We start from the raw sequence: 19,059 nt of genomic DNA, 5'->3' as shown, positions 1-19,059 counted from the left end.
GAGGCACTGGAGTGGCCAAAGTTGTGGCTGCATCCAGTTGAGTAGTGAGTCATTTCATGGAGGCTGCCAATAGTTCTAAAAACTTTTGCTGCTCTAGAAGCTTGTGCATGAGTCCCGGAATTGTGCAGCAGTGCTTCCAATGCAGTGGTATGCAGACATGCTTAGAAGTTTTCCAGGGGCAGAAGGGGATATCCTTCACCTGCCCCCACCAATTACCAGAGTACTTTCATCAACAAAGTTGATGGCACAAGGATTATGTCTGGAGACACCAGAACCCATTTGTTCTCTGTTACATCTCACATCCAATGCAGTGGTATGCGGACATGCTGAGATGTTTTCCAGGGGCAGAAGGGGATATCCTTCACCGGCCCCCACCAATTACCAAAGTACTTTCACCAGCAAAGTTGATAGCACAAGGATTATGTCTGGAGACACCAGAACCCATTTGTTCTCTGTTACATCTCACATCCAAACAACCCCCAATACAAATTCTGTATTCCAGGTTTATCCACCTCCAAGGTGACTAGGAACCCCTCCCCTTCTTCATCATTGGGGTCCTGGATTAGTGTTCCCTCATCTCTGGGTCCTGAAGAGAGCTCAATGGGAATACCCTCCAACCCCTTACTGGAGCCTCCAGAACACTCGTCTGTGCTGGAAGACCTCTCTTACTCAAGAATTCTGGACATGTTAGGAAAGTACTTGGGATTAATGACCATAAGGACTAGGATTCCCATGCAAAGGTCTTTCGCCTCCTTCAAATTTTGGAAACACTGGCGGAGTCTATGATATCCTGAAAGGATTACATACAAGAATGTTGGAGAATTCTATTTCCTGTGTCCCAGTTGCAAGGAAACTGTTGCATTTGGCAGTCTGTGGGCCTGCCACACAGACTGCCACAATTTCCTCCAGCCCTGAGCCCGGGGGAACAGACTCCAACACTGGGGAAGGCCCTCAAATAGATGCACAGCAGGCCATCGCATTCAGCCGGCTTCTGATGGCACCACTCTCCCTGAATCCTCTTAAGGCCCACTCGGGTCTGACGCTGATTCTTTTAAAGGGCCCACAGAAGGAAAAGGCCGCCCGCTGCCGCTGCCGCCGCTGCCACCCACTGCCGCCGCCGCCGCCCACTGCCGCTACCGCCGCCGCCGCTACCGCCATGTTTTTGGGTTTTTTTGACGCTGCCTAAGACCGACGTGCTCGCCCGCACATGCACAGTAGAGCTGCTCTCTACTGCGCATTTGTGGCACGTCGGTCAAGCGTCGTTTATCTAGTTAGATTGAAAAGCACCGGTCCAAGTACAGATCCCTGAGGAACTCCACTGTTTACCCTTTTCCACTGAGAAAATTGACCATTTAATCCTACTGTTAATAATGCCAAAAATAATTATTTTACCAGGCGGATTGAATTATCCAACAATCGAAAAGCCCTATTCCATATAGTAAAATCTATTACAAAAATCTGTTTTCAAAAAGGAAACTTTGATAAAATGAGGAAATTAGAAAAAACCTGAAAGGTGCAGCTGCAAAGGTTAAAAGTGTACAAAAAGCATGGTCATTGTTTAAAAATACAGTCTTAGAAGTACAGCCAGATGTATTCCATGCATTCAGAAAGGTGGAAGGAAGGCAAAATGATTACCAGAATGGTTAAAAGGTGAGGTGAAAGAGGCTATTTTAGCCAAAAAAAATCTTTCAAAAATCTGAAGAAGGATCAATCAGAAGAAAATAGGAAAAAGCAAAAGCATTGTTAAGTTAAGTGTAAAACATTGATAATGCAGGCTAAGAGAGAGTTTGAAATGACGCTGTCACTAAAGTCAAAAACTCATAATAAAAACTTGTTTAAATATATCCGAAGCAAGAAACCTGTGAGGGAGTTAGTTGGACCGTTAGATGACCGAGAGGTTAAAGGGGCTCTTAGGGAAGATAATGCCACTGCAGAAAAACAAAATGAATTCTTTGCTTCTGTGTTTACTAATGAGGATTTTGGGGAGATACCAGTCCTGGAGATGGTTTTCAAGGGTGATGAGTCAGAAGAATAGAACCAAATCACTGTGAACCTGGAATATGTAGTAGGCCAGATTGACAAACTAAAGAGTAGCAAATCACCTAGACCGGATGGTATGCATCCTAGGGTACTGAAGGCACTCAAAAATGAAATTTCTGATCTATTAGTTAAAATTTGTAACCTATTATTAAAATCATTGACAAAGGATGTGGTTAAGGTAGTTAGTGTAGCTGGGTTTAAAAAGGTTTGGACAAGTTCCTGTAGGAGAAGTCCATAAACTGTTATTAATCAAGTTGACTTAGGGAATAGCCACTGCTATTACTGGCATCAGTAGCATGGGATCTACTTACGGGCAGATTTTAAAACCTATGGGGTAGATTTTATAAAACTACGCCCGCGCGTACTTTTGTTCACACACCAGGCACAAACAAAAGTACGCCGGGGGTTGGCATGCGCCAGGGGTTGCACATTTGCGCACGCAGCCTGTTCCCTCGGAGGGAACTTTCCTTCAGCCTCCCCCCACCTTCCTCTCCCTTCCCCTACCTAACCCACCCCCCCCAGCCCTATCTACACCCCCCCCTACCTTTTTTGCGAAAGTTACGTCTGCCCAGGCAGGTGTAACTCACGCACGTTGGCCGGCCACCGCCGCGCATTTCCCCGGCCCGGGAGCAATTTCGGAGGCCTCGGCCATGCCCCCAAAATGCACCCGGGCTGGAACCTCGCCCTCGGCCACGCCCCTGAATGATGCGCCGCCGCAACACGCCCCTGACACGCCCCCCAGGAAAGCCCCGGGACTTATGCGTGTCCCGGGGCTTGCGCGCGCTGCCGAGCCTATGCAAAATAGGCTCGGCATGCGCGGGGGGGGTGGGGTTTTGAAAGGGTTACATGCATAACTTATGCGTGTAACCCTTTTAAAATCTACCTGTATGCGCGCAGCCTACATTTGTGCGTGCTACCCGGTGCGCACAAATGTACACCCGATTTTATAACGTGCGCGCAGTCACGAGCACGTTATAAAATCCGGGGTCGGCGCATGCAAGGGGGTGCACACTAGAGCACCTTGCGCACACCGAGCCCTAGGGGAGCCCCGATGGCTTTTCCCGTTCCCTCCAGCCCCCCACCTTCCCCTCCATTCCCCTATCTAACCCGCCCCCCCAGCCCTACCTAAATCCCCCCATCTTTATTTTGTAAGTTACACCTGCCTTTAGCAGATGTAACTTGCGCATGCCGGCGCGTGATCCCCCGGCACAGCAGCAAATGGCCGCTGTGCCGGAGGCCTCGGTCCCACCTCCGCCCCGCCCTGCCCCAGACCAGCACCCCACCCACACCCCCTGTCCAGCCCCTTTCACAAAGCTCGGGACATACGAACAAGGACTGTTACCCTTTTCCTTGGATTGTTGACAGGAGGTTTGAGGAGGGGGTCTTTGAGGAGGGGGTACTGTTATGAACCCTGCCCACGGAGCTAATCCCCACGAGCAGGCACTCACCTTCCCCCCACGTTGCTGCCTTCTGTACCTGACGCGGCTGGATGCCGCCAAAGTCAGGCCTTCCCGTGCGGCTGGAGCCGCGAACTCGGTCACCTTTGCGGCCCGGAGGCCGCCCATCCAGCCCTGCTCTTCACCGCGGCCAAAGCCACGGACTTCTGCCATCCATCTTGCAGCACAGAGCTGCCACCGATGTCCTCAGGGTCCCTGGCGCAGGAGACCGCAAGCCCCAGCCTGGATTGGTAGCTGGAGCCGCCCCCAGGGCCTCCTGCAGCGGCTGGAGCCGCTGCCGTCATAGGGGCCTGCTTCCCAGGCCCAGCCCTGCTTCTGCACGTCGACGTTGGGCAGGACCGCTGTCCACGGTCCTGCACAGCCAGCTTTCTGCTTCCTTTAGGTGCTCGGCCGCGCCTCTCTTCAATATTTAAAGGGCCACGGCCGGATATGCCCTGGGCCCCACCTAGTGACTATTTCCTGTAGCAGCCCTATAAAAGGGCTGTCTTTGCATTTCCTCATTGCCTTGCATCGGAGTTACTTCAGTCCTGGAGGCTCCTGCCTGCCAGAGCTCCATCAGGTCTTCTGTCTTCTTCGTGGAGCTCCTCGTCTCGTCTTGTCGTCTCGTCATGCCATGTCTTCATTGCCTGAGGTCCCCGTCCAGGTGTCCTGGTGTCTCATCTTCTGATGTCTTGCTTCCTGGTGTTCTAGCCCTCCTTGGTGTTCGTTCTTGCTCCAGAGCCTTCTGTTCTGCTGGCCATGGATCTCCGGGTGATGGGTCGCCGTCATGGGAGATGCCGGCAGTGGACTGGTGTCCCATGCTCCTTAGCTGTCTTGTCCTGCCAGCCCTTTTGGAGCTCTGGATGACATCTGGCTCTGTCGTCGAAGTTCTGCCTCGGCTGGATTCTTCCCTGCGCTTGTCCTGCTCTCCACGTGGTCCGTGACCAGCCTCCTCGGGCTGTGTAGGGCGCGCTGTGGGACAGGGTGGTCCGCGACCAGCCCATTGGGTCCGCCCGTGAAGGTGGGCTGAGTAGGGCGCCCTGAGAGACAGTGCCAATGTCTACCTGCCCAGCTTTTCGTCTCGTCTGGACTTTGTCAAGTTCCTCATCTCGTCTCTGATGCCATTGCATCAGCCTTGGTGTCATGTCTTCAACAGCCTTGGTGTCATGTTTTTAACAGGCCTGGTGTCATGTCTTCAACAGCCCTGGTGTCATGTCTTCGCTTCAACCTTCGTCTGTGATGCCGTCGCATCAACCTTGGTGTCATGTCTTCGTGTCAAGGCTTCCGTCTACCCTCATCCTCAGGCCGGCCTGCTGCTCCATGCCGATCCAAGCGGCAGGTCCGAAAGGGCTCAGAACAGTCAGAGGACCGTTCACCTACCAACATCATCATGTTGTTGGTGCTGGGAGCTTGCAGGCCCGGCAGAGGGTAAGACCATGTGTCTCTGCCATCCTGGGACACGTTGCCAACCCTCGGTTCAGTCCTGGATCCGTCTGGGGTTGGGCTGAGGCCCAAGGGCACACTAAAACACCCGGTATGTAACAGAATGCAAGGCCTTCGAGGCCGACAACACAACAGCAAACATATTATTGTATATTTTTGTGTTTTATGTCTTCAATTTGGTTGTTTTAATTGATTGGATATTTTGCTTAATGCATTGTTTTTCATATTATGTTTTGTTTTATTTATATTTATTCTGGTTCCCCCTTTGCATAGATGTTCTAATATAAGCAGAATAGAAACAATTTTATCTAAATAAATACATATATAATATAAATAATAATAGCAAGCAATTATGAGAGGACAGACAGACACAATAATATTAGGTCAAGTTCTATGTAAGAAAAACTAGGCTAGAAACAGAGGGTTTGCCTTTAAAATGGTTCCAGTTTTGTGCAAGTGAAATACATTTGGTTTTAAATTTTAAAAAATTACTCTTCATAATCAAGGCACTGTGTGTTTTCTTTGTTACAGTAAAAGCATCTGAATATTAGATTAGCCCACTTCAGTCCATTATTGGTCTTCTTGATATTGTTTGTATTAAACAAACTCTAGTCACTGTATCATTTGCTTCTAAAACAGGCTTTTAAATTGAGCCTTTTGAAGATAACTTCAGAATGTGAGAATAATTATACTTAACTAGCGATCACAGTAGAGCACATAAGAACCACATAACTGATTATAGGTTAGCAATGGACTCTCCTCTGGGAGAAATTTGCAAGACATTTGCAATGAAATGATATTTCTGTATCATAAACTGCTAGTACTTTTGTGTCACTCAGTGTTTATATTTTTCTAAACAACAGATGCAAATAATACAACATATAATTTTAAAAATAAAATATTGCATTTGACTATAATTTTAAATGTATTCAGAGATGAATGATTATTTGAAGATAAATATAAAATGATTTTGAAATGTACCTGTCTAAATCCATTCAGAAATATAATTTTGAGACTCAAGCACGACCCCTTCATAAACAGCACAGTGTCTACAGATCACTGAGAAAATATAATCAAAAGCAGATTGATATCCTTCCCACTCTATCCTTAGGTTCTCATGAATGTGGGATCACAGAAGAAACTGCATAATTAGCTTGTTGCCACACAAATGACAATCTACTATAGAATGAACATTCTTGAATCTTTCCCACCTCTTAATTAAATCTTTTTAAGAAAACTACAGGGTGCCTGCATGCCATTAGTCTGAACTCTCTCATTGCTCCTGCTCCAGCTCCTCACTATGCAAACATTTAACAGGGAGCCCTCTCCTTCTGTTATTCTCCCCACTGCCTTTCTCCTATCCTGATGAGAATAGGAGGGGAGGAGTAGAGTGGAGTGGACAAAGAAAGCAGTCAGAATTTGTGATCCTTCAAAGATGTCGTAATTCCTTATCAAACCAAGGATGATTTTGATATTATTCCTAGATGGATGATGTCCCTTTAGAAGAATTTAATCTTAATCAAAGGGTTCTTGCTCCTACATGTAGAGACATCTTGGTCTTCACTAGATGACCCCAGTTCGAGGCCCTTCGTTAGACATCTGCAGACGGACCGTGCCATTCAATACTGCACCTACTCTAGACACTGGCAGGAATTGGAAATCCTTTAGATAGAAGAGGGAGTGGGGTGGGGTGGGATTGCTGGCCCATATTACTAGGATGCAGTTTGGATTTTTCTTTAAAGATAGAAGGACATGAGAACAGTGTGCTATGCAAATTTAGGCCCCCAGCCTAGATAAGGAAAGGAGGGACACTGTCCTGCCAGATCTTGTTACAGACTGGAAGGAAGAGAAGATTAGAGACTGGGTTTTGATATTTTTTACTAATTGTGAGATTTTTGTGTCTGGAAACTTGTGCTCTCTGGAAGGCAGCAATCCCCTCTCCAGAAGTTCAGTAAGGATCTGTATACCCCTTTACTCCATCAAGAGGATGTTGCAGAGACCAGTCAGTGAAGATTTAATTTGTTTTTCCATCTGATTGAGGAGAATTTTTCTGCCCCCTTCCTTACCAAAAGCTGGATTGAAAGAACTGTTCCATTGGAGGTCCTTCCTCCAGAAAGGTCAGAAGTCTATCTTTCAAAGAGAATACTAGAGGAGAAGAACATCATGGCGACCTACAATTGGAGTTTCCACACCAGGATGCAGGACACAGGTAGCTTGGGAGTGCCCTTTGGAAAACCGGTACTGTGGAGAAGGGGACATCAGCCCTGGATAGGAAACCACCAGCCTCTTGGGACAGCATTTCATTCCATACCATGGATGAAATAAAAGTTCCAAGTATCAGTACAAAGGGATACTTCCACAGAGGACAATACAACTTAAACCTATGCCCCCTTAAGGATAAAGAATCAGGATGTACCTGTATACTTGATTATTTGTTCATACTGATTCTTTTCAAATCAAGCGCAGTATATGGTACTTTAATTTGAACACCTATTCAGTGAGTCCTGCCTGTTTTGTCAAGGTACCTGTCCTGAAGAGCTATGGTTACACACATACACAGAAGCTTTCCAGTGCCTTGGCCCAGAAGGTTAGCCTTTCCCATACAGAAAAGAATCCACCCCTTGGAGATAGAAGACTTGAGGAAATGGCTAAGGAGCTAGCCCAGTTTAAGAAATTATTTTATGTCCTTTTGGAATCAGACATATTCCCCCAAAAAGGGTTACATGCATATGTGACCAACCATACACCAACTATAAAAACTCGATGTGTTTTTTGGAAGTCTACAATTGCTGATGTCCCACAGCTGTTGGAGACGGCATTAATTTTGATTCATAGAAGTCTTGCTGACTAACACTGCTGCTGAAACGTTTCAAACTTGTGATATTCTAACCCCTTTTTGTGTCTGTTACCTTGTGCCCCAATATATATGCAGATATTTTTCTGTATAATTAACAACATGACAAAACTGCTGAAGCTGAGTTCATTTTCAGCATACATAAGCTCATATACTTGGAAAGACAAGGAGTTTCTCAAGAAAATATAAAAAGGATCATTGTGCAATCTCAATTCAAAACAGAAGACATTTCACATTTAAAAGTTTGTAACATATGCTCACTTGATAGTTGATTTTTGTACTTGGTAAATTTTGTATTTGAATTTATATATACCGGTAGTTTAAATATTGTTTAAAAACAAACAATGTGAATGTTTTTTAATTTTTAAAAAAATTGATTTTTTTTTTTGCATAGTCAGAGCTGTGAATATGTATGCAAAATTATGTGAATTTGTCACATAATTGCTGCAGAATTTTTAAATATCTGCAATATAATTTGCTAACTCTTGCCAGAGAATCTTGAAAAATATGTGACAGGAAAGCAGGGACTCTGGTTAAAGTGTTGCGCAACCATGGGTATATCTGATCTCATGTAGTCTCCTATGGACCTGTTGAAAGCCCACTTCACCACCACCATTCTCATGGGGACCCTCCACTGCTGGAAGGAGAAGGAAGGCCTGCTTATATTATGCCATACCATCACTTCTCTATTGTTCAAGTTCTGTCCTAGTCTATGCTACACCATCACCTCTTCAGCATTATGGCCAGTACTTCACTAGCGCCACTTTGTTGGTGGCTGGAATGCCACAAAATGACTATTTTATAAAGAAAAAAAGTACATTGTTTAAATTGCAAATATATGCAAAATTATTCAGATTTGCCACATAACTGCCACAAATGTTTGGAAACCCTGCTGCAGAATTTGCTAACTCTTGCCATAGAATTTTGAAAAATCAGCCGCAGGAAAGTTGGGGCACTGCTCCTAGGCATGTGAACAGTCAGCAGACATTCCTTCCTGCTGCTGATGGAACACTAATGACTCACACAGCAGAGCATTTGCCTACTCCACCTATTGGTAAATCTACCCAAGTACAGTATTGTTTTCCATTTCCTTAAACAGAGAATATGGCCACATAATCATGTATTTGTTACTTCTGTATGCAGTCAGTAAAAGGAGGCTGAACTGCTTGTTTTGCTGCTTCCTTACTGCTGACGATGAAAGAAAATATTGTGAACAAAAGTGAATGAGAAATGCAAAGCATAGCCAGAAAATGTATACCTGGACTTCTCCTTTAGTTCATTTTATCATACAATGGATAAGTATTTATTTATTTATTTTATTTATTTAAAAACTTTTATATACCGACGTTCATAGCAATATCACATCGGTTTACAGACAACAGGGGTAAATCATATGAACCAAATGAGAAGAATAAAGTTACATTAAACAGGACATAAGCGAACTTGGGCTGTAGGGGAAAAATAGTAAAGTGTTACAGTACCATAGAGCTAGGTTTTTTTTTAACAAATATCAGCCTAGAGTAACAGGTAATGTAATATATAATATAATATAATACATATAATACAAATATCAGCCTAGAGAAACAAGTAACTATAAAACAAATGTAGTAGCTAGCGGGCATCAGGGTAGGGAATTGTAGGGGAGTACTACGGCTGAGTTAGAAGGATGATGGGAAATAGCAGCGTGGGAATACTTCAGGTATAGGCTTGTTCAAACAGCCAGGTCTTTAGTTTTTTTTTTAATGTGGCAGTGCAGTGCTCCTGGCGGAGATCTGGAGGCATGGAGTTCCATAAGGTTGGTCCCGCTAAGGATATAGCACGTTTTTTTGTGGAAATGAGCTGTGATAGATTGGATGTAGGAATGGCTAAGGATCCTTTGTAAGCGGTTCTGGTTGGTCTGTTGGATGTACGGTATTGTAGGGCATCGTTAAGCCATTGAATGTCATTATTGTGCAAAGTTTTATGGATAATGGTGAGGCTCTTGTGAAGAATTCTAGATGAAATAGGGAGCCAATAGAGATTTTTGAGTATTGGGGTGATGTGGTCAGCTCTGCGCGAGCTGGTTAGGACTCTTGCTGCTGCATTTTGCAGCATTTGAAGGGGTTTGATTGATGATGCTGGAAGGCCTAAGAGTAGCGAGTTGCAGTAGTCTATCTTTGTAAAGATGGTAGCTTGGAGGACTGTTCGGAAGTCAGTATGGTGTAGTAGTGGTCTTAGTTTCTTTAGAACCTGTAGTTTGTAAAAACCGTCCTTGGTCATGTTGTTGATATGTTTCTGGAGATTGAGATGGTTATCAAGGGTGAAACCTAGGTCCGTGACATGTTGGGAGAAGGAATAGGGGTGAACAGAAGGAGGAGGATTAAGGCGAGCTGGGGAAATATAAAGGAGCTCTGTTTTTGCTGTATTTAAAGTCAGCTTGAGGTTGGTGAGGCGTGAATTAATAGAAGAGAGGCAGCTGTTCCAGTTGTCAGAGCGTTGGGTACTGAGTCTGTGATAGGGATGAGAATCTGTACATCATCTGCATAGATGATGGCCAAGGTACGCCAGGAGTTGGCATAAGGGCAAGAGATAGATGTTGAAAAGAGTAGGGGAGAGGGAGGAACCTTGTGGTACACCGTGTGTTAGGTTAATAGGGTTCGATTCCTGGATACCAATTTTGACTTTATATTGATGGTTGTTTAAGATAGATACGAACCAGCTTAATTCTGTTCCTGTTATACCTATGTCAGTAAGTCGATCAATAAGAATATTATGGCTGACAGTGTTGAATGCTGAAGAGATGTCTAGTAGGGCTAGGATAAATGATTGGCATTTGTCCATACCCTTGAGAATGGTGTCAGTTAGGGATAACAAAAGTGTTTCAGTGTTGAAAAATTTTCTGAAGCCAAATTGGGAAGGATATAGGAGATTATGGTTCTCAAGGTGGTCTATGAGCTGTGAGTTGACAACTCTCTCCATGAGTTTGGCCAGAAATGGAAGGTTAGATATTGGTCTAAAATTAGCTGGGACCGAAGTGTCTAAGTTAGGTTTTTTTAAGATGGGTTTGAGGATGGCTTGTTTCAAAGCAGATGGGACCTGACATAGTGAGAGAGAGAGCAATTAATAATTTCTGAAAGGGGTTTGGCGATCGTGTCTGGTATGGTTAAAAGGGCTTTAATAGGGATAAAGTCCTCAGAGTTGGTGGAGGGTTTCATCTTCTTTATGATTCTTTTATTGAGGCAATACATATTTTTTGGTATATAAACCTCTGGACCTTTAAAAGCTCTGAATTCAATTCCCAAGTCCAGCTTCAGCTCCTTAGGCAGGTTGGAGCCATGGATGCTACAAAGGTTCACCTGTTTTTCTGAAGCATTATTTATTTAAGAATTTAATTTTAATTTAACTGCTTTACCAATTAGTTTAAAGTGGATTACCAGCTTTTTTCCACTCTTTGCTAGACAGTAAAATGTGTTTGGTATGGTTAGTGTTGATAGTTAGACAAATATACTGATTTCAACTATCTTTCTTTTCTATACTAATATGCCTTGTTGCTATCACTCTCATTATCTGTCATCTTCCTCTTCTCTGCTAGTGTACTGCTTAAGATGCTCTTTGTAATGGTTAGGTAGGATATGAAGAAGGGTTAAGTAGTCTTACATTGTTTCTCAGATTTTCAGCTACACAAAATTCTACAAGAAGAACAACAACCAGAGGAGCCACAAAGGTCACCCAGCACCTTCTAAATGCTAGCAGCAGTCATGCACGAAGGAAGGATCCCAGCTATTCACTACCCAGTTCACCATACCCTCAGTCTGCCAAAAAGCAGCAAAGAATGCAATTTGATTTGATTTTTTCATTATGGAAATAAACATTTTATTATTTTTCTATTTCTAGTATGTAAGGTCAGTTATATATGAATTGTTTTAGTTGGGTGAATGGACAGATTAGATAGGCCATATGGTCTTTTTCTGTTGTCACATTTTTATATTTCTTTAATTCTGTGCTTTGTGTTGTGCTATCTATGTGCCTGAAGATATGAGAGTGCATTTGTAAGTGGCAGTGTATGTATGTCATGTGAACAAGGGATGTGAGTGAAATGTGTGTGCAGCAGAATATATATTAGAAATATGCTTGAAAGTAATAATTCTGACTAGTGTGATAAATATGCAGTGAGGTGACTTATGCTTGTTAATGTAGCTGAACAGTATCATACTACAGTAGATATATTTTTATTTTGATCTCTCCACAATCTAAAAATATCATTATATGTATGAGTGTGTGCAAATGTTTTTGTCAGTACAAAAAGGAGCACTGGCTGAGTATGAACTAGGGTTTGACTAGGTAGGGGGACAGAAGTCATGCCTCTGAGTTACATGGTGCCTCTGCTGATTAGAGATTGAACAATACAGAAGAGAAATTCCTTCAGTGTCAGACATGGATCTGTAGCCCTACTCCAGGGAATCCATATTTGCTGTTAGGAGTTCAAAGGAGTTTGCTCAGAACTAGGGATGTGCATTCATTTGCGACGAAATAGGAAATAGAGACGATATTTCCTATTTTGTCGCGTTTCGGGTGGGGGAGGGGCAACGAAATGATAAGAAAACCCACAAAATTTCATGTGGTTTTCTTATCATTTTTTTGGGGGGGAGAAAGGGCACATAAAAAAAACCCCCAAATCCATCCCAACCCTTCAAATTTAATTAATTGCAACCCCCCACCCTCCCAACCCCCCAAGTCTTGCCTGAAACCCCCCCAAGACTTACCGAAAGTCCCTGGTGGTCCAGCGGGGTCCCGGGAGCAATCTCCCCCTCTCGGGCCATCGGCTGCCACTAATGAAAATGGCTCCAATGGCCCTTTGCCCTTGCCATGTGACAGGGGCTATCGGTGCCATTGGTCGGCCCCTGTCACATGGTAGTTGCAATGGCAGGTCCGCACCATTTTTTAAGATGGCACCGGCCGTCCATTGCTCCTACCATGTGACAGAGGCCGGCCAATGGCATCGATAGCCCCTGTCACATGGCAAGGGCAAAGGGCCATTGGAGCCATTTTGATTACTGGCAGCCGACGGCCCAAAAGTAGGAGATCGCTCCCGGGACCCCCGCTGGACCACAAGGGAATTTTGGCAAGTTTTTTGGGGGGTCAGGAGGGTGGGGGGTTGCAATTAATTAAATTTGAAGGGTTGGGGTGGGTTTGGGGTTTTTTTTGTTTTTTGGGGTTTTTTTTACATCGTTCTAATTAATTAAATTGGAAGGGTTGGGGTAGGTTTCGGATATCGTTTTGGGGGGCAGCCAAATTAAAATCGGCCCAAACCACAGGAAAATGAAATTTCCTGCGGCGGGCCAATAATGAAGGCCAAACCGAAAGGTTCGACTGAATCACATCTCTACTCAGAACACTATAGTGATCCTGCAACTTGAGGGCTACAGGGCTGAGCTGCATGGATCCAGAAGAGAACTGTGAGTGCTTACACCTGCACACTTATACTAAGGATGAAGCCTGAGCTGTTTCTTTCATATCCTGCAGAATTTATATTGGGAATGGGTCATATTGTATTAAGTGCTTTCAGGAATAAAACCTGGTAAGAAGTTAGGGCTGTTCAGCTTGGTGAAGAGACTGCTGAGGGGGGATATAATAGAAGTCTACAAAATCATGAAAGGACTTGAACAGGTAAATGTGACATGGTTATTTACTCTTTCGGATGATACAAGGACTAGGGGGCACTCCATGAAGTTAGCAAGTAGCACATTTAAAACAATGGGAGAAAAATTTTTTTTACTCAATGAATAATTAAGCTCTGAAATCCGTTACCAGAGGCTGTGGTTAAGGCAACTAGTGTAGCTGGGTTTAAAAAAGGTTTGGATAAATTCCTGGAGGACAAGTCCATAAACGGCTATTAATCAATAGGGAATAGCCACTGCTTGTTGCCAGGATTAGTAGCATGGGATCTGTTTAATGTTTGAGTACTTGCCAGGTACCTATGACTTGGATTGGCCATTATTGGAGACAGGATACTGGGCTTGATGGAATCTTGTCATATCTTATGTTCTTATGTTCTGGGTTGCTCTGAGCTAGGGTATGCTTTATATTTAAAAATGCCCTCAACTTGACAGTTTGAAAAAGTGAGGAATACATGTATAAAAGGGTTTGTGTGCAAATAGAAAATGTGTATAGTGTTGTTGCATTTCGCGGCTCATGGGGTCTCCCACAAGTCGCGTTACTCACCCTGTTGCAGCTGGGCCTCCTTCACAAACATGGCAGTATGCCACCATCCCCAACGGCATGGCAGGATGCCACTGGCTTCCTCTAGCACACACGCTGATGCTCCCAGAGTTAAAGGGCCCAAGGTAGGAAACCCCCCGCAGCACCCTTAGGTGACATCACCACTTGTTCCTATATAAGGGCAGTCCAGATGCCCTTCAGATGCCTCAGCAACAGGTCCAGCTATGTTGAAGTGCATGTTGCTTCCATCCTTCATCTGCCTAGCCTGTTCCTGCGTTGCCTGCCAGCCTGTCTCCACCCTATCCATCCCTCTTCTTCTCCCACAGAAGGATACTTCTCCTCGACACTTGCTTGGACTCTTGACTTGCCTGAAGGCTGCCTGCCTCATTCCTTGCTTGGACTCTTGACTCGCCTGAACGCTGCCTGCCCCTGATTAAAGCTTGCCCTTGGACCACGGCCTTAATCTACAGCAGAGACCTTCACCTAAGTTCTGCCGGCCCCGGCACCGAAAGGCTCAACCCGAGGGGATAATGGGCTGGTACAGGTGAAGCTCCTGACTGGTCTCTGCTTTGCTTGGCTCTGCCTGCTGGCGGTGAGGACCTGCAGGGCTCCTCCCAAAGGTAGAGCCAATCACACCCCAGCCCAAGGATCCACAGACCCAACAAATGCAAGTGTGAGTGTCTGAGGTATGACTAAGTGTGTGAGAGACAGAGGAGAGGGATTTATCCAATATAAATAAAATTAGGATAAATTAGAACAAAAAGATTGTATGCATTTTACAGGTGGAATTCTAAATGTGGGTCATACCAAAGTCATTTTTAAAACCTGAGTGTTCCCCTGATAAAACGTTGCATTGGCCCTTTAAAAATTAATTTTCAAAAACAGAAGAATACTGCTAAAATAATTTTGGGATGGTACATGTTAGAAGAAACTGCTTTGTTCCATAGGTTTTTTCTACTTTTCTAACAGTTTAAAACTGTTTAAATGTGGAAAATAAAAAGCATGTACTGTATGTATTGGGTAAACCACACTTTGTAGTTGTATCTGTAGGTGGAGTGAAGTTCATAAATAGAACATAGGGTAACTCCTCTTCCTGCATGACTTCCTCTTCCTGCATGACTATTTTTGTTTTCTTTTTGCAGAGTATCTCCTGAATACCTGCTTTAATGGCAGTTGCATTTTGGGTTTTCCCACTATTTGACCTCTGCAGACCAAAAAGAAGTGTCTGTAAGTTCAAAACTGAGGAAAACTGTAAAAGTCTAGATCACTAAAATGCTTGTGTGCATCATGATTATGATGAGGAATTTCCCAATAGATATTGAAATGTTTAACTGAGTAGATTAGACTAGTAACCACAAAAGAAATGAAAAAAGAAATAGGCTTAATAAGGATTCTTTTAGAGGACATCTGGAACCAGGAAATTATGGGCCTCCTAAAGATCATAAAGTGAAGAAAAAGAGATGGGTAGACGTAACCCAAGACAGCAATAACTGTAGAATGTATTATCATTAAGAAGGACAGAGCTGTCTTGTATTCATTTATACTACTACTCTGCCTTCTGCAAATCTAAAGTGTTCTTTTTTCTAGCTTTGGAATATAATGATTTAAGAAAAGTAATTTTTGTAATATCAGAATCAAGACAGATATGAAATCATAAGAGCATAATACAGTGTACATCAAGGAGTAACATTAATAATGCAGGTGAAAGAAAATAGAAATAATCCATTCTAGAAAATAAATGCAGTAGATGATGGCCTAACTAGCACTAAAAACAATTTAAAATTGTGTCTATTAATAACTATTTGGGATTTAGTTATTGTGTTCTTTTTAACCTATAAAGCATTTTGAAAAAGCACAGAATGCATGTAACTTGTTGCCATGATCAGTTTGTGATATTTGAAAAATACTTCAGTATGCTAATGTGCAGGTGCATGTGTAATAGTGGGATCAATGACAAAATATTGTTTTTTGGTATATAAGAAAGAGGAAATGCAGAGTACAGGAAAGAGCAAATGAAAGGATACAAAGAGAAAAAGATTGTGTCCTTCAAAACTAGATTCATTTTTCTCCATCAGTTTTGCCGTTGAGATCTTCTACAGAACTACACTTGGAAACCATTTAGTAATCTAAACCTTTATTATAAAACTTATAGTGAAAATAATAAGGGAAGATGGAAGGTTTATATAGAAGAATGAAGTAGTGGGCAAGTTGGACTAAGTGGATGCCAGAAAACAGTACAACTTACCATAGGAGAGTACTGAGTGTATGCAGTCACCTTTTAGAAGCCATTATATCCTGTTCCTCCTCTCCTACCCATCACTATTACCACCACTGCTCAACACACACATTGTTACACACATTAAAACATTTTTTTTTTTTAAAAACAAGCGTAAAACAAAACAAAATAATTCAAAACTCATAGAATTAAAGTAAATCCTATTTAGGATGAGCATACATAGTTTGAAATGTATAAATGTGAATGTAGATTGGGTGAAGCCCCTGAAACATTTACTGATGACTAATCTGTATACATATGTACTCTGGCAATTTCACACATCAGTGGTCTGAATGTAGGTTACTTTTATCTTTAGATGATAGTAATTAATATATGTGTTCTATTTCTAGAAAAGTTTTCCAGATTAATTTATTAAACATCTGTTGTCTTCCACTGATGCCTGGCATATTCTATCTTGGAATAATATTAGCAAGATTTGCTTCATGGAATGAGTTCTGCTTATGTAATAAGTAATAATGATTTTGCAAGTATGTACCTCTAGCTTGAATAGCGTTTATTTTTTTTAATCTACAATGTTATAATCAGATTGAAATCTATAGATAATTTTCTATACAGAACATAAACATGATTTGCAATGCTACTCCACATTTGTTGTTTTAAAATGCAATTAATGCAAGCAAAGCATGATATACTGGTATTAAAAAACAACTGTTTTTCTCCCAAGTTCCCTATTTAATAGTATATGTATCATTATTTATTGTGGTTTAATTTTAATACCCTTTATTTTATGATATTTTAAATTATTTAGGGATCTTACTGTTCTAAAGACTACCAGTTTAGTTCATAAAGTAAATATCAAAAAGCTTTGAGTTTAAATGATAAATAAATAACTTGAAGCACTATTTATGTTATACGTAACCACAATAAACAAGAGGGGTGCTTACTTTCCATCACAAATAGGGAGCACAATATTGTAAGTTTTAACAAACAGTAGTACCAATAAAACTAAAATAAATTTAGGCAGTGAAATGAGGAACAACTGTTGCCAATTTAGTTTGAATCATTGCTTATTTTTTAGCCTTTTAGAAGAAACTCCCATTGCTAGAATGTTAAGTTTTTTAGATGACTACACTGCCCCATTTTAAATGAATCCTCCCCACCAAACACCCCCCCCCCCCCAATTATGTGGATTAAGAAGTGTATAATAAAAAAACATATACATATTTAAGTCTCCATATCCCTAAGGTATAAAAGCCATGTACTGTATAGCAAAAAACGAAATAGTAACTCAGAAATGAATCTTTACATGCCCATGAGGTAATATCAGGAAAGGTTCTAAGCAGTCAACATATTAACGTTTTTTCCAGAAAGAAAATACAGACATTGCAAATAATAAATGCATTGCATTTTCCCAGTTTATATATAAGGATCCATTTTTATGAAAACTGTTACATTGTCTTTTTTTAATTGTTGAGAATTTATATTCCCATAAACATGTTCAATGGGCCCAAACACCAGATGATGTTTACATAAATACATGGTGAGTCTTCTCAACAAAATAAGAGGGCGATTTGGGGGGAAAGGGGGGGGGGGGGGGAGATGAGACTAGCAACAAACCTTATCGAGGACTTTGTGAGACCCACAAGCTGTACTATTTACAGGCTCCTAAAAAACAACAACAACTCGGTATCACCCACCGTGCTCAACCCTCTGTTTGTTTACATGTTTACCTCTTTATGCCAACCCAGGAAAAGAGAAATCGTCACAGAATGAGAAAACGCGATCCCTGTTGGCTTTCTAGAGCGAACCAGTCCAAGCCACGGTATTTATCCCCATCCGGAGACACACAGAGAGATAGATCTTTATCCAAGACACGGTGAAATCCCAAACAGCGGCGTTCCCGGCTGCCAAAGTTTAAGGCACGAAGGTTTCCGTGCCATGAAGTTTCCAGCTCCGATTACGCCGCTGCGGGGCAAGGGGAGGGGAGGGGGGCGGGAGGCGATCCCGTGAACACACTTTCCCAAAGAGCATTACGGACCCCGGTTACGGAGAAAGCTGCCCGTAGTAGAGGCTCACAGTGGGGCTCGGCTCCCAAGCCGAGGGAGAAGGGGAGGGGGGGGGGGGGTTGGGGGGAGAGAGAGAGACGCCACGGCCTGCACCCAACACTCCGCGCCCCCGACCCCCCAAACAGTCACCAGAGAGCGAGCAGGTCATAACGGCGGCCGGAGGCAGAGGCCAGGCTCGGGCACACTCACCCTAATCTGTCCGAAGAAGCCAGGTTTCCAGGGCACACCTCTCCTCCTCCGCTGCCTCCTCCTACTTCCTAAAGTCTAAGTCCCTACAAGCGCTTCAGAGGAGAGATGTGCTGAAACACGGAGCTCCGTGCGCCTGCCAGTGGGACCGGGCTCGTGTGGCGACCTTCAGCCAGGAAACGGTTAAAACCCCCGCCCCCGTTCACAGGTGCAGGGCTAGGAGAGGGCGGCCAGCGCCAAGCCAGAGAGCTCTGTCCGCGGCGAGCGTGGTGCTGAAATATCACCCCCGCCCCCCCTCAGCACTGTTTTTCTACCTCATCCTCCACCCCCCCTTGTAGCGTAAAAGCGTTGCCAGGGCGACGTGACGTCACTGGGTTAAGGTGGCCCGGGCCGGTCTACGGGTGCAGCTAGTGATGTCAATGGAGAGGAGGGGGGGGGGGACGGAGAGAAGAGAGAGGAGGGAGGCAGCTGTGAATGATTCCCGCTGCTTCACGCTAGTTTTTATTTCGGACTGGGTTGACCCGCAGCATGGTTTGTTTTTCTTTCTCCCCCGAGACTCCTCTCCCCCCCCCCCCCCCCCCAGCAGAAAGGGTGGGAGGC

At 43.5% G+C, this 19,059-nt stretch overlaps 1 protein-coding gene across 2 annotated transcripts in view; it reads right to left on the bottom strand.

The window, feature by feature from the left end:
- TENT5D (terminal nucleotidyltransferase 5D) overlaps positions 1-18,743 on the bottom strand; it is an 89,110-nt gene extending 70,367 nt beyond the window's left edge. For both annotated transcript variants that reach the window (XM_029606543.1, XM_029606541.1), the window contains exon 1: positions 18,463-18,743. The gene's annotated coding sequence lies outside the window, so the exon portion shown is untranslated. The remainder of the gene's footprint in view (positions 1-18,462) is intronic.
- Positions 18,744-19,059: the final 316 nt, after the last annotated feature.

This window comes from Rhinatrema bivittatum, chromosome 6, assembly GCF_901001135.1.
Source record: "Rhinatrema bivittatum chromosome 6, aRhiBiv1.1, whole genome shotgun sequence".
In the NCBI taxonomy this organism is placed as follows: Eukaryota; Metazoa; Chordata; class Amphibia; order Gymnophiona; family Rhinatrematidae; genus Rhinatrema; species Rhinatrema bivittatum.
Note: the sequence above shows the minus strand (reverse complement) of the source record. Positions and strands in the feature narration are given on the sequence as shown.